The following is a 25,429-nucleotide window of genomic DNA, read 5'->3' as shown; positions in this document are numbered from 1 at the left end:
GCTTGCATGGATGGCATAGAAAGACCCATAGCTTGTTTAGGCTGGAAGGGAATAATTTAGTTTTGTATCACACATAACATAAGCTGCAGACCAAACTAGAATTTCCACTTGATTGGACTACAGAGGAGCTTTTAGGAAACAGGCAGCCTGATATGAAAGATTGTCCATGGAGTGCCTGCTGCCTCACTTCTAGTTTGCCTCCTTCTTTGCCAGATACAAGATCTATACAAGATCTGTTTTTTTCTTCATAGGCTTTTCAGTCTCATTGACAGTCAAACTTCTTTCACTCTAAAGATGAAAATATTTTTTTTTTTTTTTTTTTTTGGAGATCACCAGAAATGTCAACTCAGGCTGTCAGTGTAGCATTCATCTAGCCTAAGTACCCGCCTAAAAATATACCGCTGGTCTGAGCTGATTTTCTGACCATCCTATCAACTCCGCAGAAATACAGGATTATTCGGAGGGCAATACATCATGCCAAACACATTTGTCACACCTCTCTAAGGATGGAAGAGACTTTGTTATTAATGGAGTTATGTCTTCTTCCGGGTCGTCAATAAAGATGTTAAATAGCAGAGCGCCCAGAGCAGATATCTGGGGAAATTCTGCAGGAAATATGTGAGCTAAACAGTAACTCTCAATTTATAATGACACTTGAAAGCCTATCAGTTGATTGTTAATCAGTTTCAAGGGTGCTTTGTATTACATATTTCCTTAATAAAAATACTGTGTGATTCCAAGCCAAATGCGTCACTGAAGTTTAGGTAAATCACATCAACTCTTCCTTTCACTGGCTGAGTTTGTAAATCTCCTAAAATCTGAGATTACAGTCCAAACTGACACAGATTCACTTTTTTCCCTGTGGGTGAGCAATAGTGGAATGTGCTCCTTTCACGAGATTATTTTCCGAGGCCTGAATATGCCATATCTGCCATTTGAGTGAAGACCAAGCATGTCCAAAATCTCTGTTCAAAGAATATATCTGTGTGCTTGGATCTGTTATATCCCTGAAAAGACAAATGGTGGCTTCAGGTTAGACAAACACTTCTGATTCTAAAAGAACACACTTTTGGTTCCAGAAAATGGTATTTTAAGGAACTGAAATGTGTTGGGCAACAAGTCCTTAGGGCCAAAGTTTGTTCAGCTACAAGGGCTTCCTATGACAGGTCAAGAAAGCCTCTCAGATACAGACTCCAGAAGTCCAGTCAACAGGGGATGACTCAATCAGAGTCATTCACTATTATCAACTTCTCCTTTCTTCTATACAATATATAGTATATTTGGGTTCTTCTTTCTGCTATTTCTCCCATGAGTTAGGCTGGGCTTTTTGTTTTGGAAATGTACAGTGGCTTGGACCTTAAGAGTATAATTCCGAAAACATTCCATAATTTAGAGGCAGTTGAGTCCTACAGTTCACATATCACCAATTCACGATCTTCCATCTGTTATCCTTGCCTTGATCCTAGGCAAGGTTGCGCTGCTTGGCTGAAGAAAAATGTTCATATAAACATCTGGTCTTGATTTGAATATGTCAAGAGATGGAGAATCCAGCACCTGTACTGTCTGCTTAGTAGCAAAGAGCCCACACTGTAATCCAGTTTATCTGACTTCAGCTTTCAGTTACAGATCCTTGATCTTCCTTTCCTTCTGGCTTAGAGAGGCCTCAGGACTTTAAATCTTGTCTCATTCTGGCTTTAGATAGACAAAAGAAATGGGGCTCTATAAGTACAAGAAAGGTTCTGGCAAACTGGAGAGTTTCCATCAGAGGACCACTGAAATAGCTGGCAACTGGGACATATAGTGTGTGAGGAGAGGCTGAAGGAGCCAGGATTGCTCAGCCTGGAGAAACAAATGCTAAGGAGGAGCTGTTTGCTGTAGGTGGTGGACACAGACTTTGTACAGGAGGGCACTATGAAAGAATGAGAAGCAATGAATGCAAGTTGCTTCAAAGGCATTTTCTGATTGGATATGAAGTTCTTTTTCACTTGGAAGAGTCATAATGCACTGGAGATTGATGGGGAGTTTTAAAACTTAGGCAGACAATGCCTAAAGCAGCCTGACCAAGCTCTGAAGTCTGCCCTGTTTTGGGAGGCCTGAAGCAGTTCCTTGTGGGCTTTTTTTTTCTAAGTCTCACTCTGTAAGAAACTTTTCTCATTCTATAAAATCTTCAATATGACTCTTTCATGAGCTGCCTCTCCATCAAACTCAATCATCTTCTAAAAAATGCAAGCAGAATCAACTGGCATTATTTTCAGCAATTGTGTGGAAGTATCACCTTCTCCTATGAGCCTTTTTTTTAATTACTCAAGCTGTAGTACTAACTGTAAGAGAGCCCTGGTCATGGTAAATTCAGTTATACTCTTCCCTCCCTTAATCCTTTTTGTAATCATCTCTTTTCAAAATGTCATCCCTGGGTTCTATGAATGACTTGCATTCTTTGTTTCTAGATGAATATATTAGCATTTGATTCATTAAACATGTGTTGTTTGAAGGGCTCAATTAATCAAGTTATGCAGTCAGGCATTGTCATTGCCATGCCTCCAACACTGTTTACCCATCTACCAATCTTTGTATCATCAACAAATTATCAGTGGTAATTTCAAGCTTCCTTCTCACTGATGAAAATGTTGAGTAGGAGAGTCTAGTACCAATCTCAGCAGCAATGCATCTGCCTTCAGCATGAGCTCTCTGTTGACAGCTCGTTTAAATCTGTCACTCACTTTGTTCTTCATGCCGTTTCACGTGTGCTCGCCTGACATTTGATTACGGTAATCGCACTGTTATGTGGTACTAAGGAAGATGCTTTATCGAGAACTATCATGTAGTAGCTGACTAATGACTTTACTGACTGTTCCTGTAATGTCACTGAAGGCATGCAACTTTATTTGTTCACTGAGACATACTTTCCACAATGTCATGTTATCAGAATTAGCTGCTTTTTTGTCCTTCTATTCTTCGTCATTTTTTCCATTTTGCTTGGACTGGTGTTAAGTGATCTGTAGTTACCTTGCACATCCAGCTTGCCCTGTTTGAACTGGAATAGCGATAGCGCTTCTTCCGTTGTCTGGAAACTCCCATTTCACAAGGCACTTCTTAAAACTAATTGCAGGAGGTCTCAGCTAACAATTGCGTGGTCCCTGAATGCGGATTATTTGGGTCTGCTCTTTTAGAAATGCTGTGCCATTAATCGATGTTCAACTTCCAAAGATGTTTGACACCAAAGCAGGAATATTTATTGAACCACTTCTGCCTCTTCATGTTATTTTCATCAAGTAATAGGCCTAAGTGATTACTGCAGTTTCCTTTGTTCTGATTATCCTTTTGAAAATGTCCTATTGCTTACCTTAATTTTACTGGCTGCGTGTTTTCCCCATAGATGCTCTTACTATTTTTCTGAAGTTTTACAGTTCTACTCTTTTCTTATCCATTTACTTTTATTGCTATTATTATTCCTAATTATACTCTTAACTTTACAACAAAGCCTTTGTCTAATGCTACAATACTAGACTGGTTCTTTTTTTTTTTTTTTTTTTTTTTTTTTTGTAGGCTTGCAGCTATTGGCCATCAAATGCAATTTTCCTGTACATCCTACTTCCATTCACCTTTTTTCCTGTCTCAGTTTTTCCTCACGATCAAGTTGATTCCTAATTTACTTTGGGTGTGAGAAATTAGCTCTTTTGAAGTTAGGGACAGCCCTCTGTTTGCCCATATTGAATATAATCAGGTCATCCACACTGTTCCCTTGACAACCGTCAACTCTCAGCCCAAGTAATTAATTCATCTTTGTCAGAATGAAGTCAGAAGAGTTACCACATGATGGCTCCTTGTGTTAGATAATAGTCAGTAGTGTTCCCCAAATCAGGATGCTTTCCCAGTGACTGTCTGGAGCCCCCGTGTACGAAAGTCCACGTGACACTGCTTCTTTCCGTGCATTCTCATAGAGGCTGTGGAGTAATTCCTACTCTATGGTACGATGTTACGGCATGATTCACACCGTTCATTTTCACCAACACTATCTTTCCTAAACAGGTTATAACCAGTCATTTTAACATTCCGATCATGCAAATTGAAACCAGCAGCTTTCAGTAATGCTGATTATATCACATTTCTTCTCACTAATGAGAATTTCCAATTCCTCTTGCCTGCTACCCAGATGCCTAATGTCTGCATAAAAGCAAATGGAAAACGTCTTCTTTTCACATTCTTTGTCACATGGTTAAATCTTTTTACAACATGTCAAACTTGTTTGTAGTTCCTTAACCCACAGTTCTTGCATTGCGTAATGCCTTGATTACTGCTAGACTGAGGCTAGGAAGATTAGTTCTCCTGCACCAGCAATAGCCTGTCATCCTGTTTATACGCGGGATGTGACCTAGTGCCCCACAAAACCCAGACCTTCAATGTCACTTCCCTCAGCTAACCAGTAGTTAGTTCATCCTTGCATTCTGTCACTGATAGGGCTAAAGGGGTTGTCGGTAGCTCATGTGAATGTTTCTGTTCTTTGGCTCCTTTCCAAGAGTGCCCCAAATCTTCTGCACTCTGTACTGCTCCCCATGATGTTGAATCATGAATTACCCTATTTATAGACACCAATGAGACTTGCTAGAAAAATGTGAAATCTAGTACATATTGTGCACATTATTTTCTCCAGGGATATGACATCCCTCTTCATTTTCTTCATGCCAAAGTCCTCATTCATTTCACAATTTGATTTTCTTGCTGAGTTCAAGTATCCCTCCTAGATCATTTTACAGATTTACAATCAGCATGCCTGTAAACAAGTTCCTCAATCTTTTTTTTTTTTTTCTTTTTTTTTTTCTATCTGAAGTCTTGTATCTGAAGTCTTTCTATCTGAAGGCTTGTAACCAGCCTTGGCTTTATGGAGCCTGCCCTAAGTCTCCACATGCAGTACTTAGTGAAGTCCACATGCAGCACTGGGTTTGGAGATACCTTGCACAAATATAGTGAGTCCAGTCAAATCTTGATTACTTGAATGTAAGTAACTATCATATGATCACTGTTCAGTTCCTCTCCTCTGTCAAGATCAATTTATATAAGAAACTGTGTAAGGGATTCTGAGCAGTGCATGGATGGCTGCATATTAAGACTAGCATCCTGTGTCACTCTGTAGTACCCCGAAGATTGCACAGTTTAGTGGGATCACTGCTCACTGTTATGAAAACCTTCAGTCTCAAAGGATGATTCAGGTAAGTTCATTTGTGGGTAAGTAATTTGAATTGCCTTTAAGAAGGTGTGATTTCCAGTGAGTAATAGAGCCAGATGGAGCCGGAAGCAGTTCTGTCTGGTCTGGCTGAATTGTTTGTTTGATATGAGTTGTTTCCTGGATGGTCTGTTGAAAGCTGTATCATCACATTCTGCACCCTGCTGCTGCCCTTCCCAGGGGATGTAGTATCCATGCTCATGACATGACATTGTCTCCTCTGCTCTGCCTAACCAGCACCAGACATAGGACTCCAATCTTGAGTAAAGGCTCTGAGTACCTCCTAGATCCCTTCACCTTCAGCCGGAGGGGTTAGTTTCTTCTCGCCATCTCCATTCCTTCTCCCAGGCAGACCCAGATGTTCCCAGAGTAAATAGCAGGGTGATATCCTAGCTCTGAGTCCAGCTCCATTCAGTGGGTAGCATATCCCTGGAGTAAACAGCTGCATGGCTTGGGGTAGCTGAAGAAGGTAGAGAGGGATGGTTCAGAGCTTCCTTTGAAGTCTCAGCAGAAGAGAACTATACTTTCTTCTATGGGGCACCCCTGCTATCCGTAGTGGAGCAGAGCCAGCAAAGCATAGGCAAGCTGTGTGAGAACAGGGACGTTGTTTTATCATCGTATGACCCAAAGCATATGCTATAACAAAGATTACAGACTTGCTAACTGTGCCTATAGTGCTCACACATTACATTTCTGCACTCTCTCCTGGTATAATGCATTCCCTCCCTCTGATGGGGATGCAGTAGATCAGGTTAAGATTGGGTCACAGAGGAAAATCCTGGGACAGAATCTCAGCTCATGCATTTAAATGACTGTGATATGAAGGGCCCATCCACACAGCTTGAGAATCTAGTCCCTTGGATGCTGGCAACAAGATCACAGTAGAGATTAATTTTCTCTGTCCCATTCTGGCTCTGCTTTCCAGAATGTAGCACGACAGCAACTCCATCATGTTATGAAGTCCCGCCTGGAAATATTCTTTCACTGTCCTGATGAGTTAATGCTATCTAAAGATGTGATCCGAAAGCCTCATTTGAACAAAAAATATTTTTGGAGTTGAGTTTGATTCTACCAGGCATTAATGCATGAGTCTAGAGACCATATAAAATTGTTAACGTTTAGATGTGGAGTATGCCTGTGGAAATGGAATTGTATTTCCAAGCCTTGAACAGATCTTCCAAGCCATTGCCCTCCAGCTGTGACATATGTGCACAGTGACCCTGGAAGGACTTGGATCCTGGCTGTTGATAAATGACATTATTTTATTTATTTATTTATTTATTTTCAGCCTGTTGCAACACTGGCCGGGGAAACCTGCCCCACCAGTTTTGCCATTCCAATTCTCCCATTCATTTCTGGCTTCCAGCCACGCTATAAAGTCAATAGTAGTCAATGAAACAATAATGGGAGAGGAGGACTGAGATTAGAGAAAGAGCCCATCTCTCACCACTAGGCATGTGACTTCAAGGCTAAGTGTTGGTTTATAATTATTATTAACAAAAGAAACCTGGAGGGTGGAAGGAAATGTGATCTTCCCTTTGTGTGGTGTGCATGGCCTACTCTTGTATATACTTCCTCAGAAAAAGAAATAACCCTCTACATAGTGCAGAAAGGCAGTCTCACTGCAGAGCCTGTGGTTTTCATTTGTCTGCTTTCTCAATGACTGCATTATGTTACGGAAAGTTTTTTGCAGTTTCTGTGTCCTTTTGTGAAGATCAAAAATGGAATTCGGGAGAAGAAAAATAAATTAACGCTGTTGCCATTATCCATAACCCAGCCTCACAGTTTGCTCTAGCAAGGACGTGAGTTTTCAGAAATTCCCTGTCTTTACTGTGGAAAATATCAAAAGGAAGAACATATCCATTCCCTTCAGCATAGCTTAAGATGGTATAGTATAGATAGATGGAAGTTCAGTGAACTGAAATCCCAGGGTATTGGCAGAACTCAAGTGGCCTAAAAATTCATGCAGTGATTTCCCGATGCCTTCCACGCCCACAAGTATGGAGCTAATGTGCTGGTGATGGCTTGATACACTGCACAAAGCAGTCTTCTAGGAAAAAGTAGACTATATCATATGAGGGTTATATGTATTTTTTTAAAATACAAGATCTTCCTTAGTGCCTAAATGATCTGTGGCAGGAGAGTTTTTGCCACTGGCCTGAAAAACATCCTCTTTCTCAGGTACCACTACAGAATTTGACCAGATGACTCATTACTGTACACTTGAATGTCTGGGGTGAGGCTTTCTTTCTTTCTTTCTTTCTTTTTTTTTTTTTTGCAAAGAATCTTTTCTTCTCTCATCGAAACCCTTCGGGGCAAGGATTAACTTTTGTTCTGCTGTGTTTGTACAGCACCACACACAATGCTGCGTGGTCTTCTATAGCACAGTCCTCGCAATCCTCTGAAGACCATAGTCACAGCTGACTGTAGAGCCTGAGTTTCCTTAGATGTCCCTCAGTGTACTGCTAATTTCTTACTAAGGAATAGTCAGAAATAGATGCCACGGTACCTATGCGTTGCATTAAAACTATACTTCATTCTGGGTACTAACTTCTGTCCTTAAGAGGTGTAAATCAGCATGGCCATGTGGTTCTTTGGTAGGGCATAAAGCACGTTTCTAGCAGCTGAGCCTAGAAGACTTACAGACAGGGGAGCATGGAGAGCAAGTGGGAGACATATCCCTTTCACCACAAAGACTGCTTTCTCCACCACATGCTTCATGGTGTTCTTTCTGTGGGACAAAGTTCTCAGGAGAAGGACATCACAGTAAGCAGAGAACAGTGTGATCTAGGAGTAAATAAAACACTGAGGAGGTGCCCTTCCTACGTGATGCCTTGGACTATGCTGTTGGGTTAGATAGTAGCCACTGGACATGCAAGGGTCTCTTTTAAAGATTCATCTTCCTGAGAGAAATGCAGGGTAATTGAGAGCTGCCATCACAGACATAAGCATGGAAACATATATGAAGATGGGAATGGGGGTGGTATATATGCGGAGAAATAAGACAGCAGATGAAGGAATTGGCAGGCTTGTAGTTACATGCTTAGTTTAGTGGAAATGAGAAGGAAAAGTCTTCTGTTTTTCCTCTTAGTATGCCATCCCCATGGCCTATATTTGTCATCTAGGACTTGAACAGCAAGAGGAAAAATTTGCATTGCAGTAAAAATAAACTGGCTTTTTTGTTATTGACTATTTTTATCAAATGTTTAAAATGAAGCATTGCAAAAAAATGAAAATCATACCCATTCTTTTGCCAATTTCAATACAGATAGAGATGGGATGAACTATTTTTAACAAAAATAAATACCCCTCTTTGAGGTCTTCCTCTGAATTTCATACCAGGACCCTTTGTGTTCCCTGGCGTGAGTGTTTGATCCAAAAATACGCAAAGATCTGCCAAACCACTAACTACAACCGCGAAAAAGTTGAGTAAGAATGGAGCCAAAAAAAGTCGTGTGTGTGGCTTTTCCTGAGAAGTTAGATCACTTCTACATTTTTCAAACATGTAAATATATTTTTAAGCATGACTTCATGTTGCTTGTCAGGGGAAAGTGCACAGGTAAAAAGAGGGATATAGGTGAGACCAGTAAAAAGGCACGAGAGATGGAACACGGAGAATGGGACAGGGAAGTGAAACTCAGCCTTTCCATCTTCATTCTGAGAAAAAATGATGGTTTTATGATTCTTGGTGGAATTATCCCGTAAAACCCCACAACACAATATGTGAACAAACCACAGGTTTTGGAGAATTACTAAGAGGATCTGACACGTCTAGTGCTAATGTGAACAGCAAGACTTGAAATGGGAAGGACTGGACAACTGTGTATCAGGATGGGGTATAAACCCCTGGCATCTAACAGCTAAAGTCTTCCAAACAAGAGGTCTTTCAAGAGTGCATCCATCTGGCAGAAGTTCATCTGAAGAAGAAAAGGGGCTGCAGGTTGAAAGAGAAACTGTGAACTGGTAGTGTTGATGTTGAAAGTAGGTAAGCGTTGCTCAGCAGCCAAGGCCAATGCATTTTGTTTTGTCCCCAGCTGGAAGAAAAAGGAGGTGGCCAAGGAGTACTGCAGCTCTGAGGTATTATGACTACTTCTACCTTATTTCTAGGAGGGTTCCCAATGAGGGAATTACAAAACTATCAAAGAGAGTGGACTGTGGGAAAAAAAATGAAGGGAAAAAAAGAGACGTTACCTTGAACAAAGCCCACTTGTGAATGGTGTAGCCATGTGGATTTTATAGCATCTAAAGATGTAAGCCCGGAGTGAGGGATGAAATACATGCTAAATTCTGTACATGTCTTTTGGTGTGTAGATATTTGTCTTTTACTTATCTGGCCTAGAGTAAATGAAAGTGGTCTTTCTTCTTTGTGGCACATCAGGAGGTCCTGAAAGGCACCAGAAAAAGGCAACTGATGGTAGGATGCGATTTCCAGCATGTGGTACTTCTGTTTCTTATTCTTAAATGACACTTTTTACTTAAACTCAAGAGTTTTTTGTCGTGCTCCCTCTCAGTGACCCAAATACTGCTTTGTGTCATGGTTTGGATCTGACATTCTGTGGACGAAATCCTCCCAGGCAGCTTCGGCTGTCCCTACTCCTCATTCAGCTGGCACAGGGCTAGAGGAAAGTGTTTTCACATGAAAAGCACCACAAAGGACATCATTGCACAGAGGTGTTTTAAGCACGGAAAGTTTGTGCTAGGGTCCTAATGTGCACAGTCTTGCACTGGGAATCAGGTCATTGTCTTCTGTTTGCATAAGATAATTTGTCCTGAACCAAACGTATTCCACACAAACATTCCAAACAGAGAAAAAACAAATGAAACAAGTTGGGGAGGCAGGCTTATTTTCTGTTACAGCACAAATGCCAACTTTATCTGGATGAAACAAGCCAGAGATTAAATTTAGACCCTCAAAAGGATGGTGAATATCAAACATTTCTGCGAGGTTTGGATAAGCTTCATTTGTTTGGATTTTTATCTGTTCTGTACACAAAAATAGTTTCTCTCTACAAAAAGAAATGTTCCCAAACTCTTTTCTTCTCTACCAAACCTAAGTATTAGACCTAGAGACTGCTGACCTTCCTCGCCGTCTCCCTTTCCTCTGCAAGGCTACCCTACCAACCCAGAAATCTGAGCTCTCCGCAGCTTCCTGTTTTCCACAGTTGCCTTCTCACATCCATGGTATTTTCTGAAGCATACCTCATCACAGCTGGTGTCGTTTCTACTAGGGAAAATATTTTTTTCCTATTCTGCTGCTGGATCCCTAGAAAAGACCTTCAGAGACTCAACCTGCATGGAGAACTCCCCTGGGAAGCCTGTTATGGTCAGTCAGTCAGTCCTTCACGTTCAGTTAGCAAGGCAAAAGATTCGATATTCTGTGCCTGGTAAGAGTTTGGTATTCCAGAAGAAAGTGATTTCTAATTGCACCATAACTCCCTTGTCCAACCGTAGAAAAAAAATGTAGCACAGGAAGAAGGAAAAAATGTTCCTTGTCTGCCCCATGCCCCTGCTTGCAAGTAGGTTAATCCTAAAAGCAGATTTCACTGATATGTTGCCATTGTTGCGTTCAATGTAGAAAAAAGCATTAATTAAATGAATGGAAAACAAATTATTATAGAAAGTGTTTGCTTTGTTAAGTAATGTAGGCTTTTCTGCTTCATTTTCAGTATAAGAGACCCAACTTGATACAAGTGGGTAGCAAGTCCCTGGATGCTCAGACAGACAGCAAGTTTCCCTGACATGCACTCACTAGCAGATGACAGCGGGAATTAAGTGTTCCTGAGATTATTTTACAAGGGTCAAATCCCTCTGTCCTAGCTTTTGCAGGGTAGAAAAATGGCCTTTCCTCTAAACTTGTCTCCTAGGTTGTCCATAGGAAAAAGGAGAACATTCATGGTGGTGATTTCTCCTGCTGCAAGGTCTGGTCAATGTCTGATGAGAATCTTGGGGGGAGCTCTTGGGAAAACCCAGGACAGCAGAGGACATAGAAGTGCTACCAGATAAAGCCTGGACAGAAAAGACATGGGGTGCTCCTGGATAAATCCTGTTCCAAGGAGATGGCTCCAGGTTGTGGCTTCCACCTCTGGTTGCTGAGGTTGTTCTTTCTGGGGTGAGGGCTATGCACCTCTCCTCTAACCTCTCCTCTAGACCAGACTCTAACTGGTCTTCGCCTTCCTGCCTGGCTCTTCCTCCCTTTGTTTACTCACCTGTGAGATAGATTGTCTACAGGCCAGGCTGCGTGCTTGGGTTATTTGTTTGTGTGGTGCCTAGTACAGCCATGTGCTAATCCTTGTTTGGGGTAGCTGCACACGAATGCAGGGGTAATGATAATCCTCTCCTTCCATCACCAAATACAATGGCTGGCACTACGACAGCCAGCTGATTGGTGTATTGAGTTTTGTAATAGAGAGCAAACAAAAAACAGAGGTGAGCAAGGACATGGCAGCCGGTGCCCTGGCTAAGCAGCAAGGTCTTCAGAGGGAGAGAGCCTGTATTTCCTACTGGTGAGGGACGGAAGGAGAATGAGATTCCAGGAACAAGGGATGGTGGTAATACTGTGCCACTTTGGGCACAAAAGAGAGCTTTCAGATGTCAGTTACTATTAGGCTCATGCAGCACCGTAAGTCCTCAGAGCAGAGGTTGTGTTCCAGGAGCAGTGCAGCATTTAGATATAACCCAATGGCATGGGCTCTGTCACAAACATAGATTGAATATATGAGAATGATCTGCTGAAGAAAGAAAGAAAAAATCATAGTGAATGCTCCTGGTAGGTTGTGCTTACACCAGGAACTGCAAGCATTTCAGCATGAGTGCATGAGCACTTTGAGGCAGCTAGTCAGCTTATGGTGATGGAGTTGGGTTACTTTGCTGTGGCCTCCTCTGAGGCACGTGGGTTGTGAGGTCTGATAAGAACTTCTACGTGCAATCATACTGTGAGCTGGACAGAGGTTCAATTCCCATTGCTTCACAGGGCCAATTGCAGAGAGTGAGACCAAAGCACGGCTGGGATTCCTGGATTCAGTCTGCCTCCTGTGCCACAGGTGATGTGCCCTCTGGTGAGATGCAGTGTGGAATGATCCCATGATGTAGGTGAGGATTTCGGAGGGGGTCTCCAGGGAACAGACAGTGACATTGTTCTGTCTCAGCCTGCCCAGGAGCCGTTCCGCTGCACAGGTACAGTATATAGCATGCTGGATGTTAATTCAAATTTCATGTACATTTTGAAAGAGCTGAATGTGGCCTTTGTGTAACGCTTTGGCTCACAAGGGCTTTTTCATAAGAAATTCTATTTAAATGGAATAGAAAACTTTCTGATAGTTACCAAACACCACAAAACAATGGCAGGCTATATCTGTTCATCATCATCAGCCATTCATTTATCCTAGGAAGGAATTTCTTGTTGATAATCCTGAGTGAAGGCTTGCTTGTTCGCATGACTGGATGAGATCCAGGAACGATAGCACCTTGCTGAAACCTTTAAGTGTCAAGCTGAAACTGCATCAGAGAAATAACGAAGCTGAGCCCCAGGAGTGCCACTGGACCCTGTGGCTTGTGCTGCCCTGCCCAGGTGTGTGCCTCACCTCTTCTCACACATGCATTCCTGGGCAGCCAGGGCCACTGCCTCATACACTTTGCGTCAGAAAATGTTCCCCAGACTCTAACCTGGCTCTTCTTCAGCTCATTCATTTTTATCCTGTGTCTGGAGAGGTGACAACTGGCTTGTTAAGTGGGTGCTTTTCCCCACATGCAAACCAATGGTCACAGCCAACCTCAGGAGAAAGGAGGGCAGCTCCGTGCAGCCATCTCAGTGCCACATGCAGTTCAGGTTTCAGGTGCAAGCCTGCCTAAAAGAATGTAGTAAGAAAGGAAGGTTTCTTTCTTAATGCTGTTGGACGTGGTCCAGGCCTCTGTAGAAAAACCCCAAGTTAGATCCTGAACGAATTAATGCATCAGCCAGCTCCAACAAAGCCTTCTAGGGAGGTGATAAGACTGCATAGTAAATATTTTACCAAGGGATAGGCAGGAATATCTGAACTGCTCTGGGGCAAACAAGCAGCTGAGCTCGTATCAAGAGCACCCAGCAAAGCACCATGCTGAGGATGGTGTACGACCTTGTGTAACCCCAAAGAGGTGGCAACGCTTCAGTGGCGAGTGTCCATCCTGCTGCAGGCGAGCAGCTGGGGATGTTCCAAGACTGCATGTGCATTCCCTAGCCGCTGTCACAATGAATAGCATTCTCCTCTCCTGTGATGATCTAGGCTTCCAGAAGAGCTCACGTTCTCCTCCTGGATGTTAAATGGTTTTGAAAACATTTTGTCACCTCTTAATGGGAACCAAAAGTTCTGATGACTTCGGAATGGGTGAGCTGAAAATGTGGGAATGCTTGCACTACTTGCTTGCAGACAAAGGTGGGAGATTGGCAGGATAGGAACAGTGGGAACCAGGCAAGCATATTGTATATAAAGGGCATGGGATCAACTGACAATTAATTAAAGCCAGAATTATTAATTGCCTTATTGATTGCAACAGAATGGATTCCAAAGAACTCCATCTTCACAAAGGGAAGCTGGATCTTGTTAGGCTGCCAGCACGCCTCTGAATGAGGCAGTGAACTGGTAGCTAAACTGACTGAAATGATCATTCAGGTGTTCTCAAAGCTTCCAGATTAAAAAAGAAAAAAAGAAAAAAAAAAAGTCTGTCAGGAAAAAGTAAGTGTAAAGGAGTTAGGTGGATGACTACTTCTAGATCAGACCTGGGGCTATGAGCATGCCTACAAGGTATTTTAAAGCCAGATAGATTTACACTATCTGAACTCTGAACTGATCAGGTGCCACAGGGTAGCACTGACCCTACAGTAACCTGAGCTTGGGTTTTTCAAGGTGATAACTCCTTTAACGCAGCTGCCACTCAGCTTCTGCACGCAGGTCTTGCTCAGTGCCTGCAAAGAGTGCAAAGTCATGGATGGATGTAGCCTGGAAGAGAAACGTAATTAATAATTACAAACAAGGTCTAGTAGTCTTCTTGCTGAATCAGAACACAGGGAAAAGGGCACAGTCAAGGCACGTGAAAAGCAAACAAAAAAGTGTCATGCAAGAGAAAATAAATGTCAGAGCAGAATTACTTGCAGCAGTGAGTCTCAGGAGGGTGAGCTGCTGGATGTCATCGTGATCGATTGGAATGTCTGAAGATAGAACAGGAAAGGTTAAATTGAAAAGTTAGAAAGCTGTTGGAAAGTAGACAAAGACCTTCTTGCAGTGAGACTGCATTAAAGATGCAAAAGCAGATATCTCCCTGCTTTTCACAGCCAGCAGTGCTACAACATCCTTTGGGCATGAAGTTCATCAGTAGTTAAGGACTTGGGCCATATGTGGGGCTGGATGTTTCTTGGCACTGGATGTTGCCCCCTACACACACGCAAGGGAAGCAAGAAGAGAGGCAATGCACCCAGCCACTGCATCTGGCTACCTGCACAATGGCTTGAATCTAACTCTTGGGGCATCCAGAGCTGCCAGCATGGCACCCTCTGCCAGCACAAAATGACCTTTAAAGTGGGAAGGGAAATGAGTGTATAACACAAACAAACAAAAATCGGTTGACCAAGAATTCAGGCAGCGCAGCAGAACTGCACGCAAAGCTGAGTTTTGCCTCAACCACCAATTTACCTTGTCTTGAGGGCACTGGGATATGTTAAGAGGCATCCAGTGGCCACAGGCTCCAGCCGCCTGCAGCCAGGGCCCACGGCCGGCGCCAGCACTCGCTCCTCCTCGGGCCCGGCCCAGTTGGCACAGGCTGCAGCCTTCGCTTCTTCCTCCCGGCCCCAGACAAGGCCTGTCAACCTGAGCTTCCCAATGAAGCCTCTTAAAAGCCAGTGGGGAAAATGCCGCTCACCCTCCGTGGCTGAATCCCAGAGGCTACGGGTGGTTGCAGCCCCCAGCTACGGATGGTTAGCTTTTCAACCCAAGCTATCTTATCTCACGCTTGAGGCTTCGGAGAGCCTAGGTTCAACTCTTGGCGCCTCAGCCAGGAAGCTGGCTGCCTTGGATGTTCTCCAGCGCTTATTTACAACACACATATGCAGCGTGGCCATTGATTTATACTCTGGGCAGCCTCCGCCCCAAGGAGGCAGATTTAGAAGCAGCCTAGCTTCAAAGCCAGCGCGTGCTCTGCTCCATGCTGCACGGCAGAGCCCGCTCACATCTGGATGCACAGAACTAGGTGGCTGTGCTGGGATTTTTGGTGACCCCCACAGCAGGATTAGAAGATCCCAGTCTCCTAAATCACAAGCCGCACAGGCACTGAGACTCTCCAGGCTTCGGCTGCTCTCTAACCACTGGAAATCAAAGGGTGCTCCTAGACAGATTTAGGTTCCTAAGTTTAGGCCCCCATTTCCACAACGTCGGCCTTCATGTTCTGAGCTCAAAGTATTTCCGCACGGTGACACTCCCTTCTATTCTGTCATCCTACCACCTACTGAAACACACAGCCCATGTTACAACAGCTAAATCAAAGAATTAGTCTCTTCTTCCTCTTTCCATCTTTTACACATGGACTAATTTCATTCCGAGTCTCTTGGTCTCTTGCTGGAAGGAGGCTGCAAACCGCAGTCTGCTCCTTGCAAAAAGGGTGAAAGCCAGTGCTGAGGCTGAGCACGTTTTGGCTAGCTGGCTCCTCCCCTGGCAGGACCTGGATACCCTTTTCACCAGGCAGAAAAGCCTGGTGGCTCTGGCTCTGCCCCACCAGAACAAAGTCTGCCCAGAGGCACCTCACACCTGCCTTCCTTCAGCAGATCTCCCTTTTCTTGGGTACATCAATCACCCCATGGCATTTTCAAGGCTCTGCCTGGCGCTGGGGATCAAAGGCTCGGCACCTTTGCTGCGTGTGAACTGGAGCCAGCATTTTCATAACAAAAATAATTGTGTGCCCTGCTCGGCAGACCTGGCTAATGGCAGGTTCTGAGAACAGCACCTAAGTACCTGGTAGCCAAGATGTAATAAGGCCTGCTATACTTAGGCCCTTGCAGGCACTTCCAATTATGAAAATCTATTTTTGGACCTTTAGAACTGTCCTTTTTTAAAATTGTTCATAGCAAAGAACCTCAGCCTTGGGTTATATATTTTTCTTGCATTAAAAAAAAAAAAAACACCGTGCATTGTTTTGCTTATTTTGGAGCAGAGCGTTTGAAAAAACAAAACAACAAGTTTGCTGGTGGGAGAGCTATTTTTTGCGTTTGTGCAAGTAAAGAAAGGTGTGATTTATAACAGCGAAAGTCTTTCAGCAAACTTTCCTTCTCAGAAAAAAAAAACAACAGTTCCAAGCATGTTTTCTGAGGTCTTTCAGAGAGGCGGCTGCAGGGCTTGAGGTCCCGCCTGCAGACAGAGGGCAGAGGACACTCTGAGGAGGACACGTACTGCTGTGAATCACTGAAGGCTCCCTACACTCTGTCTGGCCCCATCCTCGCTTTGAAGCAGTGCAAGGGCCTGTTGCTGGTGTGTGTGGGGGGGTACGTTTTACCCTTCACTTGATGGCTTGAGTCTATGAAAACCGGACAGAACAACTCCTTCTGACCTGGGGAGGAGGATGGGCACAAGAAGTCTGAAGCATTTGAGAAGTTGGGTTGCTTCCTAAAAAAATTTAAATCTCTCTCTTTTTTTTTTTTTCCTTTTTCCTTTATAAGTCAACCAGTAAAGGCTGGGAAACGCATAGCCAAAGACTTGCTCAGCACTGAGTTACCAAGCCAATTCTGCAGCAAAAGAGCAACTCAGGCATCATTGCCAAATGTAAATTTACATTTATTTTACGTTGGTCACGTCCTCCCTGACTGCGTTATAATTTAGTGGGAAGGATGCTGTATTTGGGATGGACATGAAAGAAGCAAGACATGCAGCCCAATGCATGGGTTGGGATGCAGCTCATGGGGGTGGAGGGGAGGGGCAAGGCCTCTTTCCTTGCCTCCCATTCTCCACTCAGACTGCAAGAGACCTGAATAGCAGCGGTGCCGGTGCGTCTCAGCCACCCATGGGGCCCCCCGACGGAGGCAGCACGCTGAGCTATATGCAGAAAAGCCGGTGTTTTTGCGTGGGCTTGGTGTGTGGTGAGCTAGAGGGGCCAGGGGCAGGCAGGCAGATCCTGCCTCGACAGGCAGCAATGGCCAGGCACTCTCAGGGTGGCTGAGTCAGGCCAGCAGGAGCACGGAGCTGTGATGTCCTGGGGCAGCGAGGAGGGGAGGGCTGAGGGCTTCTGCTGTGTGGAGCAACCTGCAAAGCTTGAGGCCAGGTACAGGGCAGCCCGTGGGCTTTTCTAGCATCATGCTCCCAAGCTTTGCCCCATGGGCTACTGGAGTCCTTATAGACAGAGTCAGCGCCACGCTGCCTTGGCTTGCCAGTGTGGACATGTTGGAGCCACTTCTGGGCCTCGATGTGGAAATGAGGAGCTGGAAGAAAAGCAGAGGATCATGGTTTGGGAATGAGCTCTGGGAAACTGATAGCTGCCATTTCACATGTGGATGAGGGGCTGAAACAGGATGTTAGGAGGGCCAGGAGAGTAGAAGTCGTGGTCTTTCATGGTGTTCAGGACTGGCACCAAGACCCAATGATCAGTTTATCCAAAAGACGGTGTTTGATTCAGCACAGCTAGGTGGAGAGACCTCTGTCAGAGCTTTGTCCCACCACTGTCCATTCCTTGGCTGCTGCCCTTTCAGCAACCTGCCCAGGAGTTGAAGGATACCAGTCTGAGTGGCTCTGCCTGGTATTGCCGCAGCCTGGGGCTGTTTGTTGGTTCCCCACAAACCGCAGGAGCAAGCCAAAGAAAGGCCACTGCCAAAAGCAGAGGGAACTGCACGGTTTAGATTATCTGTGGCAGCTGGAAACAGGGGAGAACAGCACCAGAGTACAGCTGCTGTGTGGCCTGATTCCCAGGGTGCATGCGGTGGAGGTGGGCTCTTCCTCCAAATGCTTCTCTATCTTGAGAAGCCTCCCAGCAGGCCAGTGGCATGGCTGTGTGCACGGAGCCCCTCCGAAACCCACATTAGATACTGCAGTCTTGCAAAAAGGAAGCGACTCATGCTGGCACTGAGGGCCTTGGGCATCTCTTGAGTGCGGCCATGGTGTTGTGGTGGGTTTTGAACATAACTGAGAGAGGAGATGTAGGGAGAATGACAGCTTTTACTGGATCAGATGTTACGGGTGGAGAAAACAAAGTGAACTTTTGTCCATATATGTCCTCCTTTATGGGTGTCTGAAAGCTTGCCTGTATTCTCTGCCTATATGCTGGTCCAGTAAAAGCTACTACTGGCCCCTCTGAGCCGTAAGGAAGCTTGAAAAACCAAACCAAAGCAGCAATACATAATTGTCTGTAATCAGAGACAATATTCTCCTAGCTCAGTTTTTTGCAGTGAAGTGCAATAAACACAATTTCCCACAGCTGAATCCAGCTTTTGGCATCAAAATGTGGCAAAGCAAAGAGCACCTTTTAGTGTCTATGCCTGGTATTGCTAAGGCTGCTCATGGGCTGTCTTCTCTCCAGTTCTGCTTGACCAAACACACAGCTGCACGTGGCAAGGTGCTGCAAAGCAGTGGAGAGTGCCTCCAAACTGCAGCTCCAGGGTTTATATTTGACTGGCAGCGCTGTCACTTTCTGCTGTTCCTAGGCAGACTAGGAGCATCTCGTCCAGAGGAAGAAAGGAGGATGGAGGCCAGAAACGAGAGATGTGGGAGGAATCCAGACAGACAGAGACCAGCTCAGTAGAGCTAAGATCTTCTTGGCTTGGCGGATGCCTGACCCGCCAGGGGATGGTCAGTATGCCCAGAATGAGGGGATGGCTGCAGGCACTCATAATGTCTGGCCCAGGAGTGGGGAGGTGACCTTGACAGGCTGCTCCCAGTGCCAGGGCAGCCGGTGGTGGGAGGGCAGTTGGACCCATGTCAGAGAGCATGGGTCGCTCCAGAAGGAGCAGGAGACATCAGCCATAGCAACTGGACTTGTTTACAACTTGTGTTTCTTGGCATGTGAATGACAGGGAGCCAGGAGGTGTCTGAGGCAAGGAGCAATTCCTGCACACGGGTATCTGGTATAGGAAATTAACCTCTCTGTTGCCTAAAATATCCTGATTTATATATGCTTTGCTATCCTCTCTAGTCATTATAAATACCTTCACATATATTTAGATATATGTATAATGGTCTGTATGCAATCACATTTCTGTTTCGTTGACCCAGAAAACTGGGAGATGGTTTGCTGCTTACTGTTGGGTGTTTCCCGGTGCTCTGTTGCTAGTTGTCATTGCACCGATGCCTGCGTTTGCTTTCACAGGTGGAAGCATTTTGAAAGAGCAGAAGATCCAAAAGACTGTGATGAAAACTTGAAGGAACATAAATCTCTTTCCAGACTGCTCATGAGCAGAACAGTAAAAGATGTATGTTGCAAAGGTAATTCAATGCATGTCTCAATTCCAGGGAAAAAGGTGCTCAAAGATAAACTATTCCTTAAAACCTCAACTAAGAGTTTCTAGAATCAAAAATATTTTCGAAGATTTTAGTGTAGTTGGATGGGCAGCTTGTTCCAACCACCAGGATGCTTTTATGTGCATTCATGAATAAAACCCACTTCCTCCAACCCTGCGACAACAGAGCAATAAACAGGAACATCTCTCCAGGGCCCTGCGTGGTCTGAGTCTGAAGCAGCGTTACTCAACCTGAGAGCCAGACAGCAGCAAGGCCAAACAACACAAAGAGAAGGAGAAATGGAGGGAGAAGGAAAAAAAAAAAAAAGATAAAATGCATAGCGTTGGGCTTGATGTTCCTTCAATGGGAGTATGAACTTTATGGCTTTGCTGCACAAAACTGTTGGTGTTGTTCAAAGAGAATAGGTGACCAGTGGACAAAGATGCCCTTACCAACAGCTGTTAATCAGCAACTCACAAGACTAGGAACAGCCACATGAGACTTACACAAAAGAAGATCAGCCTGAAGTACAACCTGAATCCACTGATCCCATTTCTGCTCTGTATTTAACAGTACCATTATGGAGTACATAATTCAATGTCTTCTGAAGCCATGAGAAATGTTTTCTACCTACGTGCTAAGACCAATGGTGGTTGTAGATCAATCCCGAAGGACCAAATCTAAACCATTTACTTTGACTAGCCTACAGCAGGCCTGGACAAGATTTTAGTAATACAGTGCTTTATAACAGTAATTCTGTCTAATGAAGAAGAGTCATGATGAAACTGCTTCATGCTCTTAAAATATTCTCCATTATATTACTCATGCTCTTTGAAATATCTATTAATTTTTTCTTCTCCTCTTTTGAATGTTTGACAGTGCAGTCACAGGCTGTTCCTTCTGTAGTGGAAATTAAGAGACAGACCAGGTCTATCCCTCAAGAGCCAGCAATTGAACTACACCTGAAGTAAGAACAGCTGGAGTGGAAGGCATCAGTCATGCCAGAAGCCATGCTGTGGGACATCTGGTACCAATGCACACAGCTAGAGGATAGAAAAGCCAGGGGGATTATGCATTGTCTCCTTTTTCTTCCTCTCCTCTCCTCTCCTCTCCTCTCCTCTCCTCTCCTCTCCTCTCCTCTCCTCTCCTCTCCTCTCCTCTCCTCTCCTCTCCTCTCCTCTCCTCTCCTCTCCTCTCCTCTCCTCTCCTCTCCTCTCCTCTCCTCTCCTCTCCTCTCCTCTCCTCTCCTCTCCTCTATTTCATTCTGCAGAGCACATGTAGCATCATAAACAAAGCAAGAAAAAAAAAAATGAAGTGCTGGTAAACAAGACTCCAGATGGAAACCCCATCTCAAAAACTGAGTTTGAGAGGAGATCAATGGTCTGTCTCTCAAAACTGAAGAGGGGAATGAACAGCTAAGGACCCAGTATCCTCCACCCCAGCTCTCCTGCCTGCAGCAATTCTAAGGCAAGGTGAATACTTTCCCCACAGGGAGTTGTCAGTATGATGGCATCATAGGAAACAGCCACGACTTTCTGTAGGGCAGAGCTGTGCAGCCTTCAGAGATATTCTGAGATGCTCTTGGCCTGAGACGGAACTTGTTGTGGGGAATCACAGAAGGAAGGAGTTTCAGAGAATCATAGAATCACTGAATCATAGAACCATAGAATTGTTAAGGTTGGAAAAGACCTTTAAGATCAACTTGTTCAATCTGTGAATGTCAGAAGGCAGATGGGGGTAGATGCCACAGTACATTTGCTGCAGTACCTAACTCAGAAACCTCTTTGGTGCTTGTTTGCTGAAAGCTGGAAGAACATTTGAGTGTAAGGATGACTCTGTTCTGGTCTATATCTGATATGCTCTCCGTAAGTATTTCCTACGTGGCAGAAAATAATTACCAGAGTAAGTGAGCTTCCAGCCAGATATGAGGAACCTAATAAATTGTGATGACTGTAGGAAGTAGCAGGGGATGGCAAGAAGGTAACCAGTCCCCCTCTGACTCGCAAGGCAGATCAGCTTGTTTCTGTACCACTTTCCCAGGGACCCTCGATACCTCTCTTTCATGAAAGAGGACAGCTCCCCAAATAACCCCCTCAACATCTCACACCCATCCCTCGACAGGAATTAGCCTCCTTTCTTTGCACAGTAAAAATTGATTCAGGTCTGTGTTATCTTGCATCTTGAAAACAGCCTCCTTTCCTTTGCCTTTGGCCACATCTGCCTTAATGCAGCTGGACCATCTAGGTCAATTATCCCTAGTGGGATCTCCATTGTGATTTCTTTTGACCATCATTTTACTGCAGTATTGAACACAACCTTGTCTTTGTCCTAAAGGCCCATCGTGGCTTAGTCACCTACTCATTTTTCCTAGCAAACCTGTCTTCTATTATCACCTTCATGCACTTCCTTGATTGGATAGTCATTAACTTCCTCTACGGGTAGAGAGGTTTTCTCAAAACTCATATCAACTGCAAGATGAAATGGGATATATTTGAACAACAATTATCCCAGTCTTTCCTTAAAATGTCTTATATAATCCTGTAGAACTTGTCATTGCCACTGATGCTTCTGTGTCATGCTGTCTGCTGAGAGCCCTGTTAAATATTTACTGTTATTCTTGCAGGTGAACATCTCTCCTGATACCTCCTGCATTTCACTCACCTATTAGTCTTGCCTGCTTACAGTAGAACATCTCCCCCTTCCAACAGGTCCACAAGCAACAGAAACGTCAGCGTCTCATGCTGTCAAAGGTTGCACAACGGTAAAAGTCATGCCACTGTACACTGTTTTAAACCACATGCTTTTTACAGTGTATCTACACAGATCTTTGAACAAGAGTGGGTCATCTAGGTATCCCTGCTATCCAGGCAACAGCATACATGCAGCACCAGAAGAAGCCAACTCCAAGGCTGTATGGGAAAGGAATGGGTAGTATCAGGGCCTCAATCCAGCAGGTTCTGCTTTTCTCTCTCTCAGTTCTGCTAGTTGCCCTGTAAGTGATGCTAAGGGCTATCCTTTCTCATCCAAGAACAGCTTACAGCCATTTGGGAAAAACTTCTATCAGCAGCTCTATCCTCTGTCTGGTTTTCCTAAAGAAGATACAGACGCCTTGGACTGGATTATCACAGCAGTGCAGGTGGGCATGTTTTTCTGCCTAAACTTTACTGGCCCATTGAAAGCTGCTCTGTGATGAACCTATACTGTTGGTGTGAAAAGCAAGGACTGCTCACACGGTGTGTCTCTGGGAACGTAGAAACCAGCAAGAATTGTGGCTCCACTGCTCTGGTTCCCTGTGGAGCTGCTGGAGAGGCTCACTGCTCAGATCTGGTTGTTGTTGGCCATTGAGTGCCCCTACGTGGGAAAGCGGTGCTTCGATATTGTGGAAACTGCCTGTGGGAAGGTGTCGATTCTCACAGCATTTCGGAGAAGGCACAAGGCTTTCCAGCTTATTGAAACGTTTGTTTTGACTTTTATAATATAGTACAAAAGCCTTCAAGTTTTGTCTATTAAATTGCTGTGCCAAAATATTATGACGGGTCACGGAATAATAGTCTTACTGTTTTGACTCTAAAGCGTGCTACGACATGGGTCAAGCTGATGAAATCAAAATGAAATTACTGTTTTGTTTTGACAAGATTGTGTTTCTTTTCCATTTGTTTGATAAAGTCAAAGCAAAGATCTCCGTTGGATTTTTCCGCAGTATGGCCTCAACGTTTCATTTTCTCATTCAGGTGTGGGTTTTGAATGGAACATAATGTTTTGTGCCCAGATCATAGAGGGAAAGATGCATGTGGGTAGCACCTCAGAGTCACAGTTCAGCCCCGATTTTCTGAGGACTGTACCCATTGCTTCGTCAGCTTTAGCAAAGAGATCTTTGTGAAAGTTCAATCTTGGCCTGCGGTGCTAGTGTCATACTTTGAGCTATGCCACCTTCTGCTGTTGTAGTTCCCAGTCACCGTCCCCTTCTGTTTAGCCACCTGGAACCCACTCCAGAAGCTGGCTGAGAAGAAGTAGCTCCTGAAAACTCATCCTTTGTGACCTGCTGAGTCAGGAAGCCTCTAAAATATAGAATAAAACTGTCCTTAGACCATAGAGCCCAATGGTACAGATGTGCGGCAGCCAGTCTTGTCCATCTCTCATGCATGTGGCATCCCTGAATCTATTCCCAAACCTTGCCGCTCCCCTGTGATGTTAGGAGAGTGCCCGTTCCTGCTTTCCCCTCCCAAGCTCTGTCTGGTTGGACTGGGGTGTTTCCCGGGCTGAAACTGTGGCTTGCCTTTATTGTGTGCAAAGTACCTGGAGCATGATGGAGATCTCACACTCTGCTTCTGGTGACAGGTAATGTATCCTTTCTATTGTGCGCTTTTCTACTCTGAACATTGCCTTTCATGGTAATATACTTATATCCTTTGTTTGTTCTGTCTCTTTCTTTTTTTTTTTTCCCCACGGATTTCCCTTTGTTTGCCTGGTTTTGCTCTGATGCGCAGGTATTTATCTAAGTGGGGTCTGCTGTGTTTGTACCAGCCCAGGTGGCATGTAAGATGCAAACATCAGACACCTCTTTACACATCTCCAGGTTTCCTGGTTGATTGATTGATTAATAGCTTTCTCCCTTATCAGCTTGTCTTTCTCATAACTGGGGGTCAGCCTGCACGGACTAACACCTTTGGTGAGGCCCTGTTTCCTATATACATCAGCTTCACTGACTTCTTATTATCTCAGCCCTATCTGAACCTTTGTTCAATTCAAGAGGTAATTAAACTTGAAGCCAAAGCAAATGTCAGGGTGATAATGAGACAGATAAGATTAAAAATTCTTTCTTTTTTTTTTTTTTTTTAAAGACCTGACACATACCTGAAGTGCCCGTTGGCCCGCAGCCAGTGGAAAGTTCCCTTTCTCACCTGGATGCAGTCAGAGCGGTGGCCATGTAAAAAATGGCACCACCTCCCGCCAGGTGTGAGCGGCCGAGAACAGCACCTACCTGGCAAAGCATTCGAGCGTGTAAGTATTTGCCCTGGGATTGTTTGCTCATGCGCTTAAATTTAAGCACGTGCTTAAGTGCTTTGTTCACCTCGGGCCTCAGCCTGGGCAGCTGCAGTGGGAGCAATCCAGCAGGCACCGTTCCTCTCATTGCAGCCATGCCAGCCGGAGCGGGGCCTGCAGCACCGTGCGCAAGGCAGGTGTGGGAGCTTCATCCTGCCGCCCAGACTGCAGCTGGGGATCTCAGAAATTAAGCTCCAAAATTTGGAGGGGTGGATGCTGGAGCCATCACATCTCCCTGCATCACAGCTGTCTGCGCTCCCCTTTGCCTTTCTGGATCAAACAAGTTTGTAATCTCACACAGGGCCTGTTGTGTAATTATCAGGGGCTGGGGCAGAGAAGCCACTAATCCAAACGAGCTGGAGATTTCCTAGGGAGCTTCAAAGCTCTCCGCAAGCAGGAGAGCCTGTGAAGGATACACGTGTTGCTGGCTAGGCAGCCCCTGATAGTTAAAGTTTTACTTCTGCCCATGTGTTTTTCCACTGGATATTTTTATCCTCAGAAGCCTACTGTACTCGGCTATGTTGTTCTACCACACGTGTTTACTTTGCAGCTGGGGGAGCATGGCTCACCATGCTGCCTGCTGGCTGAGTTAGGGGAAACCCAAGCACCAGAGCGCCCCAAAAGCCTCCTTCCTCTCCTTGCTGGCACGTCTCCTTCCACGGCCTTCCTGCCTTTGATCCTGCTCACCTCCACTCTCCGGGGCTGGCAGGTAGACACTCAAGACCTG

The 25,429-nt window shown here is 44.8% G+C and overlaps 2 long non-coding RNA genes across 5 annotated transcripts in view; one reads left to right on the top strand and one right to left on the bottom strand.

The window, feature by feature from the left end:
- LOC107052902 overlaps positions 1-25,429 on the top strand; it is an 83,040-nt gene that overhangs the window by 51,752 nt on the left and 5,859 nt on the right. For 2 of the 4 annotated variants that reach the window (XR_006938830.1, XR_006938824.1), the window contains exons 3-5: positions 12,192-12,394; positions 19,529-19,644; positions 20,539-24,660. This is a non-coding gene — a long non-coding RNA (uncharacterized LOC107052902). Of the gene's footprint in view, positions 1-12,191; positions 12,395-19,528; positions 24,661-25,429 lie in introns of all 4 variants that reach the window. The other 2 variants (XR_006938821.1, XR_006938827.1) reach the window with 2 other exon arrangements.
- Positions 12,576-13,430, bottom strand: LOC121110318. Its single transcript, XR_005858591.2, has 2 exons — positions 12,802-13,430; positions 12,576-12,715 (listed from the first exon to the last, which is right to left on the bottom strand). It is a non-coding gene; the product is annotated as an uncharacterized LOC121110318 (long non-coding RNA).

This window comes from Gallus gallus, chromosome 3 (assembly GCF_016699485.2).
Source record: "Gallus gallus isolate bGalGal1 chromosome 3, bGalGal1.mat.broiler.GRCg7b, whole genome shotgun sequence".
In the NCBI taxonomy this organism is placed as follows: domain Eukaryota; kingdom Metazoa; phylum Chordata; class Aves; order Galliformes; family Phasianidae; genus Gallus; species Gallus gallus.
The sequence above is the reverse complement of the archived record's forward strand: the minus strand, read 5'-3'. Positions and strand labels throughout refer to the sequence as shown.